The following is a 17,620-nucleotide window of genomic DNA, read 5'->3' on the forward strand; positions in this document are numbered from 1 at the left end:
GTGATAAAAGCCAACATTCAATTTTGCACCATTTTAAGATCTAAATAAGATTCATATAATCAATAAACAGGGACTACATTTCTTGGGATCTCCACGGGTTCAACATTTGAGGTTTGTGACTGAATATTTGATGTCTCTTGATTGAATTTGCAGTTGCTGTGAGTCTCAAACAGCTGTGAGAGTTTATTCAACCGCTGACACACATGTCTGGCAGAATGGACTACAGCAGATTGGATGGATGTGGTATTTTTAGTCTAGCATGAGTTAGCGCACTTTCCTTTATAACTTAATATTCAGCTTCCCAGAATTTTTTTTTCCTTAGTTAGCTCATATAATAATGCTGCCTGCATTTTCTAATGAATTTGTTGAGGCCTACTGCTCCTTCTTCTCCTTGACACCTGTAGAAACTTTCCATTCAGTGTGGGGTGAAACTTAATTTGTGCATTCTGATTATATGCCACATGAAAGTAGTGATTTGTTACATAAAGCCTCACTCCTTAGAAAGCTTTGCAGTCCTTTACGCTCCTACCAGATGTTCCTCACGTACTTTCTGGGAACTAATGAAGTAATATAAATATATATTAAAAAAAACCTTCCATCCTAAACCCTGTGTTAAATCATTTGCTGCTCTCCCAGTATACGAATCTGAAAGATTCTTGAGATGACACTTTTTTTCCTTGATCTTCAGTTCCTGGTCCAGCAATTCTGGGTATTGAGGCAAAAAAAAAAAAGTGAAATATTTAACTCTAAAGCGTCTTCTCTAATTGAATAAAGCTTATATTATCCATGAGCATGAAAAGTTCTGTAACTACTACTGAACTTAAAGTTCTTTTGCTCATGTATACTTCAGGTGCTAGTTCCTGCTTCACTGAATTCAAACACGCAAGTTGTAATGAAATCTCAAGGAATATTCCTTGCAAGCTGTGCTAAAACTTCTTGTTAGTTTGCAATGCATCACAAACAAATAGTTAGAGTAATATCTTTTTGATACAGAGCAAGTTCTACTGCAGTACCTACAAGTATAGCAGTGGCTGGTGCCCACTCAGGATCCAATCTTCTCTTGCCTATAAGATAAATAAGTGTGGCCATGACTTGCTCCAGTTTTCTTTAAGAAGTTGCACAGCCCTTCTTTGGATAATTCTAGTATCTGTCTGTCCACTTGTAATTCAGTTATAATTGGTCTCAGAATTTTTTCTGCCATTACTCTGCTCCGAAAGCAGGTTGGGAAGTTCCCATGTTAAGATAATTTAGAATGTTTCTTCATTTCAGATTCTTTCATTATTCACACTAGACATAAGACTTATATTCATTGCTATATGATGCTATTTTTTCCCTATCATTATATGATGTTGTAAACAATCCTCTCTTTTCTGCTATGACTGTCAGCTGAAATAAAAAACTTAATGTACATTTAAACTAAATTCAGCCTGTTAGCAATGAAAACATCTGTGACTGCTGTTGTACATACAATAACTTGCTGGGTGTGTTATCACTCCAGCCCTCATGAACATGAATTCATTTATTCTCTAGGAAGTATGCTGCTTTTTGAATTTAAAGTTTTTAGGTTCACAGTTTGAATCTTCTTGTATCCTCAGCTGATGACTGGATAGCAGGCAATAACATCTTTTCTGGTATGATTGCTATTTACACATTTGTCCAGGATTTTGTATCCTCAGCGTATTCTGAAATTGTTAATTATTTCCAGAATTTTGCTCCTGGGAGGTGTATAGTACTATTGTGTGGAGGGGGTACAGAAATTGTAACTTTCTCACATGAACATACAGTGTGAAGTCTCTAAATGACTTAGCAGGCAATAGGTTGCAAAGTCAGGGAGTCAGTGGCCTCAAATCCAAGCCACTATCTGTTTGTGCTCTTGCTTCACCAGGCCTATGAGGCCATTGGAGATAAAATTGTTTTACATGCAGGGTACCAGGGGGACTTATCTGTCATCTCAGCTGCCACATATCCTCACAGTGATGGAACTTAAAGATGTAAACCCATGCACAGATGTGGTTGATTATGGCTGCATCGTATACTTTTTATCATTGTAAGTAAAAGTGTTGAAGATTCCTACTTGCTGTTCTGTGATCTTTTAAAACATCAATATATCAAACTGCACTTTTTTTTCCTAAAAGATAAAAGAAGGCCTCTTTCATGCACATTGTTCTTGCAAGAGAACAAATAACTGCCTAAAGATTGGCAGCCAATTCTTAGAGGAATTCCAAGATGAGCCAGCTTTCTCTCCCTTTATGTATGTTTTTATATCTAATGGAATGAAGTTTTAATAGAAAGAGATATTCAGCATTCTGTAGGGGTAGACTTGTGGCAGAAGTTTAAGCTACTCATTTGGTGCAACTTTCAATCAACGAAGATATGTCTATGAAGTCACATGCAGACTTCACATGTGGTTTCACATATTTTTCAAGATACCAGGATGCCGGCCAGATTTTGCCTGGCACCCATGTAGGATAGAATAAAGAGAAAGCAAAATAATTCATCTTTCGCATCATTACCATATAGGTGGGCCCACAAAGAGATGAGTTTGTTTAAAGGGAACTGTACAAAGACTAATAACCACCCCTGCTATAATCAAAGGAATTTCACATGACACTGAAAATCATACGTGGAAAAACTGCTTCTAAAATGAACTTCTTCAGCCAAGTAGCAGTTCATCATTATGAAACTGTTTCTATGTATCTTTAGACAGCTGCATACTTCACCAGAATTCTAGGAATTTGCTATGTCATTAATCAGTTTTATACTTTTTACTGGAGCCTTGACTGTCTTAAAATCATTCAAGCACCTAGCGAGACATGAAGAAAATCATCCATCGCTGTTCTAATATAAGTGATTTGCTAAGGCTGGAAGGAAGATGAGCCAAACAAAATGTTTTCTTTTACAAAATTTTAGTTCTCAGGCAACTCTGAAAAGAACACCTGGAGTTTGCGTATAGAAAGAAGTGGTCTTTGTCAATTTTCAGAACAGTCACGAAATCTTGTTGAATGTTGGTGATGAGGTCCTAGCTTTGCTGTCTCAGCTCCTTTTCTGACATACCCTAATGTGTCCCCAGGAGGTTCCTTCAGTGGTTTAACTCCACATGGAACAAAAATGGCTCTGTGGGTTGTGACTATAGTAGCTATAACATCCTACTCTATCCATCATTCATAACCCCTCCAAAAAAGTAAAACAGAAAAAGCTTCCCAAAGAACTTTTCTCAAAATCAAAGTGGTGTAAGAGCAGATCTGATGGCTGACGTTCTTTTTGCCTTCCTCACTTGTGCACTACTTGGCCCAGAGTTGACCGTGAATATGATAATGCATATATAAATGTATAAGCTCTGTACAGAAACTGCAACTTTTACCTCCACACTGGCTTAGCTCTTTTCAGGAGGCAATAATGTGTTTGAAAGGCATGGGTGTTTTTAACTAAGCCATTTTTTGTATGAAGAAATTATTCAGGTTCCTTTGTGCACAGCAGTGTTTATCTAAAATTAGAATAATGTAAGCTTGGGGCTTTATAATATAAAGTGTCTGCAGGAAAGTGGCTTCATAGTTAGAAATTTCTTCCTAGTCAGTGGCAAAAGATATTAGTCTTAGTTATGGCCAATTCAATCAATTATACACGTGCAATATTTGGAGTAGAGACAAGTTCAACCAAAGATGCTCAGATTCAGTAGAAGCAAATAATTTGTTTTCTCATTTGTTTATTTGAACAAGGTGTATGAAATTTTCAACTAAGCCCAACTCCCTGTGAAATGTTACACCTCTGGGCTTTTCAGTTTAGGTAAAATCTAACAGATCAAAACATCTGTTCTTGGAACATAGGAATTAGAAGTGAATGTGAATACAAAAAAAAAGATAGTGAAGAAATGATCTTCAGAAAATTTACAAAAACCAAAATGATTTTTTTCCCAAACTGATTTAACAATTTTGGAATAAATATATTGGCAAAAGCATGGCCACAGATAATCCTCTGAGGAGAATGTTCAGCTAATCTTTAGTATTTGCTACAACAACACTGGATTTAAGGTTTAAACAGATTTTAAAAAAAAATAAATCCTAATTTGGGGATTTTTCTCCATTTGATAAGTTGTAACCACCTGTATCATCCCTTTTGCTTTTAATCCCTTTTGTACTACTGTAATGCCATAATGGGATAATAGCAAGGTGGCAAAGTCTCTGACTACAGCAAATGAGGAAGAGCCCAAATGCTGCAGCTACAGAAGCAGAACCAAAGAAAAAGAGCTGCTTACTTTCAGAAGGCCTCAGGTAGGCAGGGATCTCCAGCAAGAGATGCCCTCACTTCCACTGCTAACCCTCAAATAAGGTCTGGGAAGGGGTGGATCCTGTTTCCACCCCTTCCAGTCACTCAGGTGCACTGCATGCAGCTGAGCTCCCCTGGATTTGCTCTGCCTTCCCGCCAGGTGCTCAATCACTGTTTCAGGCCATGACTTAGCATTTCTGCTACAACTTTTAAAGCCAGGTTTGATTTTTACCCTTTCCCTGCCATTCTGATTGCATATTTTTTTCTCCTTTGTTTTTCTGTCTTAATTCAGTGACAGGAGAAAAACTGTAAAAATCCATCTAAAAATGTAATAGAGTAATGCTTTATACAGCAAAGTAAATTCCAGTGTGTAAGGCCTAAGGATTTGCCACCAGAGACCAAATTAGTCAACTTGAAGCAAGAAATATAAATTATAATGGAACCTAAGACTGAAGTACTTATTCTCTCTTCCTTTACAGCTTCTTTCTTGTAAACAGGAAATAGGTAAACCTGTAATATTTAAAACAATAATATAAATTTTCTATACTTCCTGTACTAATGAAATACTCGAAAACTCAGAACTGTGTTCATGGCTATTTAAAAAAAACTTTCACAATAAAAAAAAAGTTGTGCTATGTTTTTTGCACTATTTCAATTGAACTAATAGGACAAAGAAAAACATTCAGAGGGAATAAGATTAGGGAAGTGAAATTTTGTTCTGTGGATGCCATTTCATTTTATATGCCTCACATATCCAATCTCGGAGACAGTTAAAAAGTAAAAGAATTTGGCTCGTTTGGCGCTGATATAAAGCATGCAAAACCACATAGAGATGCCTTTTGTCAGAAACCTGTAGACACTGATATTTGGGATAGAAGTGCATGCAAGTGAAATGGATTTTGCTACCTTGAAAAAAAGCTCATTTTCTTCATAAGGAATATCACCACCTCCTGTTAATATAACTAGAACTTAAAGGGATTCTTTCCATAATTCCTAATTAGAATATCTCCTACCTTATACTGTTCTGATTTTTGTGCTTTATGCTAACTCATGTACTCATTTGTTAACATACTTGAATGTGATTTGTTATTTCCTTGATGGAAGCTCTGATGGGCCATACTGCCTGGGCTTATCTGCCTGCCTGTCCTGAAGTGAAGTGTATAATTCATTTAACATCAGTAAAAATTATTTTATTCTGAAGAGTAAATCAGGGCCCAAGAGACTCAAATCTTCATTTCTGGGATCAGTTGAAGAATTAATAGAGTATAATGATACGACAGATGTGTTTTAATGAGTTGAATAATGGAGACAAGATTTCAGGTGTCTCTTATGAAACAGTAATCAGTACAGTTTTAGTTTCATTGTGAGAGACTTCCTTTATTCTGTGTGGATTTGAGACAAATCAAAATAAAATCTCCAGTAAAACTTTTAGTAGATATGAACAGTAAAAGAATAGTGAAAGAATAAAATAAAGCACAGTTGACACAACACTCCTTCCTAGGAACATGCAGTTAGGGAAATTAGTTAATAATGAGATGACTGTTTAATAACTGCCATCAAAATCAGGACTTATTTAGGACAGAAAATATAATTTTGTTTTGACCTCATATAAAGCAAATTTCTTTAGTTTTCATGCAGCTATTTTAATTCTGTGAACAGTGAACTTTAACATGTCCAGAAGTTGCCACGCTACTGCCTTGCTATAATGAAAAGTCTGCAGCTCATTAGTTAAGCCATTTATATGTATGCATAACTAACGAAGTAAAATGGATTTGCTTCATCCACTTTGAAGGTGATTATTACTTATCTGCTTTTAACTTGCAACTTCACAATCTGATCATTCTTATCAGTTGTGAGGACTCAGCTGGTTAATATGGTTGAGCATCATCATTATTATTATTATTATTATTATTTGTCTGGTGGATCCTAAATATTATAGTAGTAAAAAGTTTAGAAATTGGATCGTGATAGGATGGTTTTTCCCTGTTCTTGTTGTCTCCTTTAGATTTAAAAACTAATTAACAAATTTGTTTGAATTTGCCACCAGATTTATACAAAAAATACTTTTCAGTGATTTCATAACTGACGGCTTGCATGTCATTATACAGAGTTATTTATTCTGATAGCAAATTGGTGGAGTTAGTCATGTGATATGTGAGGAGGAAAGTGTAGCCCTTAGAAGAACTGGGTGTCATAGCAAAATTAAGCATCTGTTATTCTTATGACAAGCATTTAGAGAATTAAGCATTATGTTAGGAGGAGAACGGGGATCACTGTCAAGCAAGTCAAAATGGGGTATATGTCCATCTTGAGAATCTGTTTTTTCCCCAAGATTTCACCTTGGTGGCATTTTTACTGTCGAGTAATATGTTTTAACTCATTGAATTGCTAAGTATTATTATATGAAATAAAGTTTACATTTATTAAAGTTAACTGAGCCTGCACTTTTCAAAACACACCCAGTTTATTATCATTATTTTATAAACGGCGTAATGAGGCACAGAGGTTTGATGGAGTAAATCATTGGCTTAGCTGGAATTGAAATATTGACTTTTGACATTTATGTATTTATTTACTTACTTCAGTCTTCCTCACTTCAAGTAAAATATAATGAATGTTAACTATATTCTCAATTTATCCAAGGAGTCTTTGGGTCGTTGGAAGAAACTGAGCTGAAATGCTAATCAGTATGCATTTATCTGTGATTGAATGTTGTAGAAATCAGAAATATGTAATAGAATAAAATTGAGAAGTAGTTCAAAAATGTGAAGATCTACTGAATTTTGGGTGTTTCTCCTATTTTGTAGTAGGTCAAAATTTGTCAACATTTTTCCTCTACTGAGTAAGGCATACAGTAATTTACTTATACTTAAAATTAGATCCAAAGCTTTCAGCACTGTAGGCATAAAATTAGGCAGCCTGTGTACCAGATCTCACCTCGTGTGTGTTCTGCCAATAGATGTTCAGTGTCTTTCAGATTTAGATATTTCATATGTTCTTGGATATTTAATTTAGAATTCTAAGAGTTTTCTTTAATAGATCCAAATATCTTTTAAGCTTGTTCATTACAGCATCATGTAGGACTACTTACAGGTGTTTTCTTCTTCAAAATGAAGTTCTGGAAATTTCAGCTTGCTCTACGAACTTCCTTACACTGCTGTACAACATTATGCTCATAACTAGTGTCCATACAGACTATTTCCAAGAGCCTCAAAAGGAGTTTAAGTCATAGGCAAAACAGGATTGCTATGAAGTATTTCCCCAGCCCTACCATGACAGCAGCTTCCTTGCAGCTATCAGAACTACACACACCTCTGTACACAGGTTCAAGCAAGCGAGTGAGATTGGTACAAGAGTATGGAGGGCTAATACCTGATTGTCTAAGCTGATTTTCAGAAATATGCCTGGCAAATGGAACTGCAAAGAAGTTGGAAAATTGTATTGTACATAGTTTAGAAAGTGAGGTAATTGATCTGAGAGAGATAAAGAAAGGGAAGAAAAGGATTGTAATTTCTTTGTTTATTTTTAAGTAGGCTGTGTCATAGAATCATAGAACCTTTTGAGCTGGAAGGGTCTCTTAGAGGTCACTTACAGCTAGATCAGGTTGCTCAGAACCCCATCCAGCTTGACCTTGACTGTATCCAGGGATGGGGCATCTACTACCACACTGGGCATGCTGTGCCAACGTGTCACCACCCTAATTGTAAAAACAAGCACCTTATTTCCAGTCTAAGCCTCCACCTTTTTCGTTTGAAACCATTTTCCCTCGTCCTGTGAGAACAGACTCTGCTAAAGAGCCTGTCCTTTCTTACTGTCCCCTTTAGATACTGAAAGGCCACTATCAGGTCTGCGTGGAGCCTTCTCTCGGATGAACAGCCCCAGCTCTCTCATCCTGTCTTCGCAGGAGAGGTGTTCCATCCCTTGGATCATATTTGTGGCCCTCCTCTGGACACACTCCAACAGGTCCATGTCTCTCATGTACTGAGGACTCCACATCTGGATGCAGTACTCTAGGTAAGGCCTCACCAATGCGTAGTGGAGGGGGGATTGTCACAACCCTGGTGCCAGACTTTGTGCTTGGATTTGTTGAATCAAGAGCTTCTTCTAAAATCTTTAGATTTCCAGTCTCACAACTGGCCTAGTATGGTAAGTAAAATATGTTGTGTTATACCTATGCTTTGTTTCAGGATTGTGTTAGTTTCCACAAAAGTTAAGTAACAGTGAGTACTGAGCAGTGCAGAGGTATAGTTTCCTAACTAAACAGACAGCATGATGATAAAGAGAATAATTCCAGTTCTGCTAGTGAATCAAATAATACCCCTAGAAAAGCATATGTATGGATAATATGTAAATGAAAGAGCCATCACTGGCTCTGTTTAGGTACAAGGCATTGAACAGAGAATTAAAAAAGAAGACAAATAGTCTTTATGTTACACAATGTCTTTTTAAAAAAATTTGGCAAAACTGCTACAATAGAATGGAAACATCAAGAGAAATGCTTTTTCTATAGCCATTTACTGGAAAATTCCTAAAAGAAAAACAATTTCTTTGCATAGAACATTTGATGCTAATGCCATAAGAATTTTCTTAGCTAAGGAGTTTCCAGTGAGGTAACTCTCTAAAATCTTTCCTTTCAGTTACACTGCAGACAACCCAAATATGGCTGAAGGTGATTATTTGAATTTTATTAATAGCTCTGGATAGCACTCAGAGTAGAGGAATGGTAAATCTCAGGAATAAGCAATCATCGTTGCACAGAAATATGTAAGTAGTCAAAAGATAGTTTGAGGCAGGATGCAGAATAAAATTACTTCACAGAATTACTATTATTCTTTAAGCATAGGATGTATGCCTAAGGACTGTTCAGATTTTTGTGGTTTTGTAGGTATTACATAGCACAGGAAAGTTAGCTTAAGAATAATGAAGACATTCGACATCGTCCAAATTAAGTGGAAAACATATTGTGCTGTCTGAGTTATTTTTAACTCAATTTACTAAGAAAAGATTGGAACAAACTATAGCAATAAATCTTCAGGATACACACATCCCAGATTGATTTGCATTCAAGGTCATGACAAAGTTCAACAAAAATGGAGATCTCAGCAGTACAGCTCTCCACGTATATTGATTACTTTGCTTCTTTCCTTTCTAGGTAGCTCTAAAGTCTATCAGTGATTTTTATATCGTGCTAGAATATGATGTAAGGAACAATATGTTCCTGTGAATATTTGTATTCCATTATTGTTCAGATGCTCATTTGTAGCTTTCTTGCCTAAGTGGAAAACATGCAATACTGAGCTTTGCAATAAATCTATGAAAATTAAAGTAACTGCTAAATCATAAAGAATACAATTTCTGTGGATTCATTCACACCTCTTGATTTTATATAACCAACTAAAAGGTTTCATAGAGAGCCCTTCCTTCTGCGTCAGGAATCATTAAAAAATAAAAATTTAAAAGAAAAAAAATATATTTATTTATTTGTCCAGTTTCAGTGACAATAGAAAAGCGCATAAAATAGGATCCCAGTTGCTAAGCATCTTAAGTTTTCTCCATTGATTTTATGAATTTTATGTGGAGACAGGCATTCCACCTTGTTTATTTAATTTAGAGTTTGAAGTTAATCAGTTAGACACTTAGATATCCTTGAGCAGTAGTTACTGTCCATAACACCAATCTGTATAGTTTAATTTACAGGTGATTTTAGATGACTTAGTTTTATATCTTTTTATGGTTCTGTCAGAGGATAAATGGCACAATTTAGTCATAATGGAAAATTAAATCAGCTATACAGAGTCATTGGCAAAATCTAGAGTGAATTTCAAGGTTTTCTGAAGCACAATTGTCTTACTTTTAGCACTGTAACAGTTATATCTTTAAAAAAAATCTGTTTTCCATTCAGTTGTAGTATGATAACTATCCCATCTGTGGCTGATTTTCTGTCTGTTTTTCTCTCTGGAGTGCATCGTTGTAGCCCCTTAATTCACCAGTGCAGCTCCTGTTGTGTGATAGCTACACTGTGTCTCAGTTTATTTTATTTATATATCTAGCTAAATGCTCCTTTTGCTTCTTTACATCTATGAGACTGTCATCTTTGAATAACAAGGTGGGAGAGGATGCCACAGTTATTCCTCTCGGATCAGAGAATCACTTCCAACATGGGAGATGAACCAGTACTGCAGAGAGATCACTATCTGTATATCAAAAGTTATTGTATATTTTTATGTAAATATATTTGTGAAGAAATCTCAGGAGGTACCCTCACTAACGCTACCACTACTAAAAACTTTGGGAAGAGAACCAAATCATTAAAACATCCACTGTTAATGAAATCTCCCCTAATGTAGTCTGCACCTTAGATAACTCTGACTGAAAGGCACAGACCAGTGTATAAGGCTAAATTAACCCAACTTATTTCAAAGATGCTGCTACAAAAACATGGTGAAGCCAAAAAAATCAAAGCAAAAAGAAAGCAGTGAAAGAATAGTAAATGTTTCTTAAAGCAGATAATAGAGAAGGATGTATTTTTTTCCTAGAACATATTGAGCAATAAGGAAAAACAAAACAAAGTCTAATAGTGGCCAGTTAAGAAGAATGCACAATGTTTTTATTTCTTTATTTTTATTCAGTAAAGCCCTTGTATTTCTCATGTAAAGTAAATGCTAATCTCAACCTATTTCATTTCACTCTTTCCAACAATTCTACTTTAAGAGAAAATTGTCATAAATCTCTCAGTGAGTTTCCCTCACTGCAGTGCCAAAAAGCAATAGTGTATGTAGCATGGATGAAGAAAGATGAGGATGTGGTGTGTTGAATGAGTCTATTTCTGAAATACGTGCATGTGTGTCTAAATTGCTTTCCTTCAAAAAGCTGATGATATACTTTGCATATGAAACATTTTCTTGCCAGACAGTAGTGTTTTGCTGAAATTAGAATTCCCCAGGAAAAAATGATACTTTTTGCAGGAAATTTCCATTTAGTTCTAGGTCAGGTCAACTTTAATCTTCATATTGTCTAAGTCACTTTCTTCTTTCATCTTTTCTTTCATTATATGGAAAATGGGTAAGTCTGAGGCTCCACAAAGAATGTGCTCACTTAGATCCTGCCTCTGTGTTTGGATGAGCATGAATGATTACTAACAATTCCCATGCTTTAGTTTCCTTGGACAGAAATTCAGAAACATGAAGTGGTCAAATTGGATCACTGATGAACCAGATGTGTAGTAACAAACATCTTTTCTCTGAACAGCCTTATCGTTTTTTACCTTTTCATGTTGAGATTGGAAAAATGAGCAGTACAGGCTCCGAGGATTAGTATGTCACCACATATAAGCATGACCTTGCATGACTTTAATATTACATCTTTGGATAGAAATAGCAGTGAAGATAGCCTTAGGAATATTTGTGCAAGCTTGAAAAGGTAGAGTCCCTGGGGAGTGTTGCTGCTGCTATATCTTCATCACTGCTTTCTCTGCTGTCTGGATGGAAGATATCTCAAGTATGCATGTGTTTTGTAGCTGTGTCTCCAATTTTTCTATAACCAAACTTTATTCTTATCTGTATTTGGCATCTTGTTGTATTCTAAAGTGCCTCATAACCTTTTGTTTCTCTTTTTTCCTTCTCTAATGGTGATGTAAATGATTTTCCTGTAAAAAGGAAGAAAGAGGCTGGCTATGTATATTTGCATTTCACTATACCCTTGCTAATGTATCTTCTGGAAATAACACTGCCAACCTTACAAGCTAATAAACCAAACTGGAACTAAGGTGGCACTATGCAGAGACAAGTTGGAAGCCATAAGGTGCTATCTGGATAAATTAGTCAGGATAATAAGTTCAGAGATGACTGTACTTTGAATTTTTGCAGCTGTAACAAACCATCCACTTAGCGTAAGTCATAGCTCTGCAGACCACACTATGTGGGCCAAAACAAGCCCTAGTTGCACAGTAAGAATGAAGAATGTTCTTTTGGAGACATGAATTTAAAGTAGTATTTGACTAAGTCAATTAATTTCCCGTTGTTTTAAAACTTAACTGTCACTCATAAGCTGAAGTCAGGATATATTTAACTTTTTTTTAGATCAATTTTTATGTCAGCTTAAATTTAAAGTGTGTGGAGTCAAATGCATTGACAGAAGACTACAGGTCTTACTGGCATGTTCATTTATTCTTCATTATTCTCTGTTTCATCAGACAGAAAGCAAATGTCATCATTATTAGATTTATTTAATAACTTAAGAGCATCTCAGAGCTAAAGCAAAATAAAGGTGAATAAGTTGAATGTGAGTGAAAAACAAAACAAATCAATAAGCTTTCTATCTGCTGCTGCTTCTTTGAAGGGACTGAAGGTACTTGACCTGTACCATTTTTAGCATTAAAAGCCTCTAGACATCTTCCTTACTGCTTCTCAGCAACTTGAGATTTTCCACAGGCACGTAGCCTTTGTCTACTAACTAGACCTACTCAGTCAGAACCCAGATGCACTAGTTCCATATTTATATGTGTGTATATACACACACAAAATATTCATTTGAAGAAACCAATTCATCTGTATAAACTCTCTTGTAGCACAGACTGGGTACAGGGCTTTTCCTTCAGAGCTGATTGCCACCATTGCTGTCTTTCTCTTTCAATGACCAGAGCACCTAAAATCTAATGATATCTAAATAATGTTTGTATTCTTCATTCATCTGAAAGATGATGCCTTCACTTTTGATCTGTATGTATGTGTGTGTATATATATGTGTATTTTCTCCAAGTGAAGAGAAGAACATGGTTGTAGGACTAAATAGGTCTGAGATTTCTGACACGCCAGTGGTCTGGCTGACTAGAGCAAGGGAGATCTCTGCCTTACACAATGACTGTTTTGGTTCACAATATAAGTCTTTAGTTTTCCTGTGCCCAATAGGGGCTCAGGAAAAGAAAAGCTGAATCAATGCATAAAACTTAATATGGGCAGTTAGATGTTATAGAGAGCTAATGATCTGTGAAACCACACTTTCTGGTTTAAAGGCAGTGAATACATTAGGTATGACAGGCATACTCTAAGCATATGCATTTTTGCCTGCATTTGCAATCAGACATATCTATTGTGAAATTCTGCAGAAGCTTACAATTTCCTTTCTTCTATCTTACCACTGCTTTGCTTATTAATAGATATAAAGAATAAGAGATTATCTAGATAAATTGATGGAATGGAAAGAGGGATCTGCATAGAGTCTTATGCAGCATTCACAATATTTTGGAGGACTGCATTTCACAGAAGAGGAATCTAAAGAGGACATCCTCTTGGAAAGTAATGGAAAGAATGGAAAGCAAAACTTCAAGATGATTTAATGAACCAAAATCACTTGAAGAACAGTATCCACATTAGGGGTAGTGTTAGCTATGAAGAGATAATTAGCAACTTGGATATGAACAGGTTTTTTCTGTGAAATCTAGGAGACAGAAGTAGAACTGGAGAAATAGTACGTGGAAGGAGAAAGGTTCTGACAGTATCAGTAAACTGAACATAGAAGGATTTCAAAATTATAAAGAAGATGAGTTGATAACTGAAAGGCAAGTGGATATGAGGTTTATTTGCATTCTTAGTGTGACAAGAAAGAGTCAAAGAAATAAAGAGGGAAGAATGAGGAAATGCATGAGATCAAAGGAGAGAAGATCTGGAGGTGGAGAATAGGAGATAATCTTTCGCACGTCTTGTGGAAGACTTTAGGGATAATTCTTTGATGGACTGGAAGAAAGCAGGCTGTAGAGAGCTGGAAAGTATATTTCATTTTCCCACTTCTCTCTTAGAATCTATAGTTAGCTATATACAATATCACACTATAAAAGGAAACAGGAGAAAGGGATGCTCAGTAGTAATATTGTTCCAGCTAACAATGCTACTCCATTCCCAGATGCTTCTTGTCATCTTCTTCAAGAGAAGAGATTAAAGAAAGGGTTTGCACTATTTTTAAGCTTTTCTGCTTTTCTTCTTTATGCTTTTCTTTCTTTCTTTTTATTTTTATTTTTTAACACGTACGTTCTCGTGTAACACCACTCACATACCCTCATATCCAACTCTAGCCAACCCTTCATTTGGATCTTTTCATTCAAGTTTTCTTCCTGAATATCAGTGAGAGAATAAGAATGAGACCTCATTAAAATCCTGGATTTGACTCCAACTGCCATCTCTGATCTGCCACTGCAGAGAACTTTGTGCTCTAATTTGAGACAACACAATTGGATGATATCTGTGGTGTTTCAGATAATAAGACGTATGCAAATCTGTACATTCTGAACTATTAATTTTGAGAGGGTTTGGGATTTGGTAAAAGGTGAGTGGGTTCTTATAGAACAGAAAAGCTACAACCTAGATGAAAAGGAGATCCTCTGGTTAAATGAAGTTCCTGCTGCTGCACTTTCAAATTTTGAAGTAGAATAACTATGGTCTCTCTATCATAATGTTTCAGTACATTTTTTGATATGAAGAAAGTTTTTTCTTCACTTTCATTTGAAAAATGCTTATATTGTTTAAAATGACACTGATTTGGGGAAAAATCTAAAAGCAAAAAAATCTAGCAGATATCAGTTTAACTCACATGATTAATGCTTGGGAATCAAAACAAAACTAGGTCATATGGTAGAAAACATAGAGGAAGCTGTAAGAGCTGAAGCTTCCCTCATCATTTTTATTTCAAATCCAGAATACTGGCTGCCATTGAGACCTAGCTTGTTGTCAGAATATCACAGTGAAGAGTTTCTACTTCTCTGGGATTTTACATTCAGTATATTCCTTATCTGCATACATCTTTTTTTCTTATTTTATGTAGTACAGATAGTACTTACAGATTAGAGAATGTTTTCCTATTGTGAGTTAGATTAGGGTTATTAAGGTTGCTTAAGGATATAGAAATGCTTTATTAACACATTTTCCTCCTGAGATGTGTTCCAGAGGAACAAAGAAATGCTGCTGCTGTCAGTATGGCTGTCATCACTGCTGAATTCAGTGCTACCAGCAGCTCTAAAAGCCATGTTAGAGAACAGTGTGGCTGAAGGAAGTGTAAGACAGAATGTACATTTTTGGAAACAAGTCCACTGGCAGCAAACTGAGATCAAGTCAACAGTATTCTACATCATCAGTCTCATAAAAGAAATCACCGTGGAAGGGATCAGCAACAGAAGATTGTGATTAAACAGCAAGATGGGAAACGGTAATTTCAAAACTGGAAATGAGAAAATCCTAAAATGTTGTAATTGCTTTTCATCTCAGCTGCTGGACATATTTTCAGCTTGAAGACAAAATGAAAACCTATGAAAAATAAATACTAAGAACTGCAACTTTCTGTTCTCAGCGGAGGATGGGAAGGATGGAAACACTCTGCTTAACAGGAGCTTTTTCTTAGGAGTGGTTAAAAGCATAAGTAATTGAGATGGAATGATTACAGGTGTCCTAACAGCATGGAAATAACACTATTATGGGATAATTTTAATAAGATTTTTTTTTTTTTGTATATAAAAAACAACTTATCTCTAAATTCTATATTATGAAAATGCAGGTAAGCCTTACACACTTGCAGTAGTTACAGTAATGCTGTAGCTAGCTGTAAGAACTCAGTGGGGGCAAAGGACATTTTCTCCTCTAGCCATCACTCTTCCAAGATGCGAGTAAAGCTGGAATTGAAGCCAGATTTCAGTATTTTTTTGGCTCCAGTATCTCTGTGGAGCAGTACGCTTGCTTCAAGTCCTGGGTCGTTACTGTGAGTTTTAAGGGTGGATGGTTTTAGGGCAGAGACTCTTCTGAAAAAAAAGCCACCTGGCAAACAAGTGTGCCTGTGTGATGTAACGTGTGGTGCTGGGAGGGGAGAAGTTTTCATTGTGCCTTCCCCACAGAAAGGTTACAGACAGAAATTTGTGTCTCAGTCTCACTTTACCTGTGGTTAAGAGACAGCTTGATATCTAATTTATATGAATTAAATGTATGTCTTAGATTTTATTCAGTTTTGGGCTTGATCTGGATTCTAAGATTGAGACAGTATCCCCAAAGGGCTTGTGGCAGTAGCCTTATCTGGGCTGCTGTAAAGCCTGTTTGTTTTTTGTGGTTTTGTGCAGAAATAATCTTTATCTTCTGAGACTCTTTGACTACAAAACATGAGTATTTGTAAAACCAAGAGCTAAATATGTGTGTGATATGGAACTCTGAGAATTAAGGGAAACACACACACACACACACACATATGTATATATATATATATATATATTTTTTTTTTTTAAAGAAAAATACAAATAGAAGATCCTGAGCATCCTAGCAGGAAAAATAATGATGTGTTCTTTTTCTTTATGCCTAGTTTAAGCATAATCAGTGCTAAATGATAGTGAAACTCTTCCTGGCATATTTAAAGTTGTGTGTTTTTATGAGGTTATATCTCAAAACACCCTGTTTAATTACAACCTGAAGGGTCATTTTTCAGGCTGCATTTATTTTCTTGTTTTGTGGATGTGCTTTTATGCATATTCCTTAAATTTTATTTGTGCAATCTCATTTTTCAGTGAAAGATTTTGCAGCAATGAAATATTGTGTTACCATAGCAGTGATGATCTCAGGGCAGCAAAAAATTATCGTGTTAAATCTCACCATAACGTTGAGGTTCCAGCTTCACTATCACAGCTCAATTAATTTTCCTGTTTCATAGGACAGTCATATATGAACAAAAATTGTTATTTTTATTCTAATGATAGTGCGATCACTGGCTTATGGCTTATGTATACTTCAGTAAACACACTTCACATACATGAGGATGAAATGTGAGACTGCACGTAATAATAGAGTAAATCATTATTCCAAGTTCCAAGAAAAGCATAGGGTGTTGCAGTTTTTGAATTTATACTGTAGCAACCCAAGAGTTGGTATGCTAAGACTAAATTAGCTGTATATGTGTAAAATTAGTATGAGAAAAAACTGTGTATTGGCAAAATCTTATCCCTGCATGACCATTGCCAGCATATTTCATACATATGGGATTCTTACATTTTGTACAAATCCATGTGCAATGAATAGGCTCATATTCTGGCAAATAGGGAGCTTGTACACAACCTCTCAAGTACCCAGCAGTTAATACTAAATAACAAGACTTTCACTATGCTGCAGGGATAACATTTCTGCATGTATGTGACTTCCTTAGCATTTGCAGTCATGAGATAATGTGGTGTGCTGATATTCCATTGTGTAAAACAGCATGCCATGTCTTCTTTTCATCAATAAGCCTCTTGTGTCAGCTAGTAATTCCCTGGTCTTGGACCTGGCATTTGAAATTGTGGACCAAATTTTGTATCAGAAGATTCCTACATGACTAATAGTGCTCCAACTTAAGCTCCAAC

The 17,620-nt window shown here is 35.9% G+C and overlaps 1 protein-coding gene and 1 long non-coding RNA gene across 4 annotated transcripts in view; one reads left to right on the forward strand and one right to left on the reverse strand.

Moving 5' to 3' along the window:
* LOC146544392 (uncharacterized) overlaps positions 1-17,620 on the reverse strand; it is a 79,639-nt gene that overhangs the window by 43,199 nt on the left and 18,820 nt on the right. The window lies entirely within an intron of this gene.
* The window catches only part of LOC146544393 (uncharacterized), an 80,567-nt gene continuing 68,689 nt past the window's right edge, over positions 5,743-17,620 (forward strand). The window contains exon 1 of the long non-coding RNA XR_014882803.1: positions 5,743-8,277. This is a non-coding gene — a long non-coding RNA (uncharacterized LOC146544393). The remainder of the gene's footprint in view (positions 8,278-17,620) is intronic.

This window comes from Meleagris gallopavo, chromosome 4, assembly GCF_905368555.1.
Source record: "Meleagris gallopavo chromosome 4, MGAL_WU_HG_1.1, whole genome shotgun sequence".
Lineage (NCBI taxonomy): Eukaryota > Metazoa > Chordata > Aves > Galliformes > Phasianidae > Meleagris > Meleagris gallopavo.